The sequence below is a fragment of the Echinops telfairi genome, unplaced genomic scaffold (genome assembly GCF_000313985.2).
Source record: "Echinops telfairi isolate 266 unplaced genomic scaffold, ASM31398v2 ScPeMD7_5868;HRSCAF=6743_0, whole genome shotgun sequence".
NCBI classification, from domain to species: Eukaryota; Metazoa; Chordata; class Mammalia; order Afrosoricida; family Tenrecidae; genus Echinops; species Echinops telfairi.
The window spans coordinates 16,882,947-16,884,850 of NW_022109767.1; the positions used below are offsets into that span (position 1 = coordinate 16,882,947).

At 42.5% G+C, this 1,904-nt stretch overlaps 1 non-coding gene across 1 annotated transcript; it reads left to right on the forward strand.

Annotated features, from left to right (window-relative positions):
• The first annotated feature begins 602 nt into the window (after nt 1–602).
• Nucleotides 603–730, forward strand: LOC115871499. The gene has a single exon (XR_004047343.1). It is a non-coding gene; the product is annotated as a small nucleolar RNA SNORA51 (small nucleolar RNA).
• The last annotated feature ends 1,174 nt before the right edge of the window (nt 731–1,904 follow it).

Genomic DNA, 1,904 nt, shown 5'->3' on the forward strand with positions numbered 1-1,904 from the left:
TAAAAGATATAGCATCTGGAGTCTTTAAGGCTTGAAGTTAAACAAGCGGTCATCTAGCAGAGAAGCAACAAGCCTACATGGAAGAAGAACACCAGCCTGTGTGAGCATGAGGTGTCAACAGGATCAGGTACCAGGCATCAGAAGGCCCCAAACAAATATATTGATGCAAATGATGGAGGTCAGAAAAGAGACTCAAAGCCCATCTATAGACAATTGGACATTCCCTCACAGAAGGGTCACAAGAAAGGAACGAGTCAGCCAGGATGCAACACAACACCGACAAAACACACAGCATTCCTCTAGTTCTTTTATGCTTCCTCCTTGCCACATCATGACCACAGTTCTACCTTACAAATCTGGCTAGACCTGAACATGTACACCGGTGCGGATAAGAGCTTTTAACACTTGGAACCTAGATCAGATAAACCCCTCAGGAAGAGTAATAGGAGTAGCGATACCATGAGGGTGGGAGGAAGAGGGGTGGAGAAGGGGGAGAAATGGGGGATTGTCTACAATGATCAACAGATAACCCACCCCCCAGGGGGACGAACAACAGAAACGTGGGAGGAGGGAGACAGTAGACAGCTTAAAACATTGAAATATGCCTCCTTGAACCTACCACAGGCTATGCCCTTCCGTTGACTGTAGAAAACGGAAGCAAAGTACGTGCCCTGTAAACTCCTCAACCCAAGCCCTGTGCCTGGTTTGAATTATGAATGGGGCAACATGGCATGGGAAAAAAGAAAAAAGCATTAAAATAATAATAATTTACCAGGGGTCATGAGGATGGGAAGGTTCAGGAGGGAGGCAAAAAAGGGGAGCTAATACCAAGAGCTCAAGTAGAAAGAACATGTTTTGAAAATAATGTGTACAAATGAGTCTGATACAATTGAAGTATGGATTGTTATAAGAGCTGTAAGAGCCCCCAGTAAAATGATTTATTAATAAATTTTATATATGAGTTTAACCCTTGCAAGACAACAGTCCCTATATTGTGTTTCCTAGCTGGCCTTTACTCATGTGATTTCCCTTTCTCGGCAGTATGTTAATTCTAAACCATTGGCTAAACAGATGAGACTATCAATGTGTAGTGATTACACATTAGGCTACTAACCACAAGGTCAGCAGTGTGAAACTACCAGCCAGGCCCACAGGGGAAAGGTAAGGCTTTCTACTCCTATGAAGACTTAAGGACTCAGAGACTCACAGGGGAGTTCTACCCTACCCTCTTGGGTGGCTGTAATTTAGCATTCACTTGATAGCAATAGCAGTGATGCCTTAAGGGGATGATTGATATTGTTCTCTAACATAAAAATGACCAGTGTCTCTAAGGTGAATCAGAGACAGATACAAACCATAGATTCATGAATGGATTTTGTACTTCTGCTTAATTCTAGCCCTAATCCAAGGATACTTCGTTCTTATGGCATGGTCCTGTTTGATGCTCACTCACATGAAGAGATCACTGAAGATATAGGTGCTATAGCAAAGTGTGATAAAGAAATTAGATGGTGCCCTACAATCAGAAAGAAAAGCATGTGGGGTCTTAAAGGCTTGTTTTCAAACAAGCAGCCATCTAAGTGAAATGTCAACCAAGTCAACATGGAAGACTCAAACTAGCCTGTGTGATCCAAAAATTGCAAATAATATAATCCAAATCTAAAGGGGGGAATGCCATCAGAGTTGAAATTATGAAGAACTGGTTTGCAGAAGGCTGTGGATCACAGTGGAAAGCCAAAACCCATGTGCAAGGTCCACCCGTGGATTAAGCCTCTAGTGCAGTGGTTCTCAACTTGTGGGTCGTGACCCCTTTCAGGGTTGAACCTGCTTCATAATAGTAGCAAAATTGTAGTTATAAAGTGCAACAAAAATACTTTTATGGTTGAGAGGTCACCACAACATGA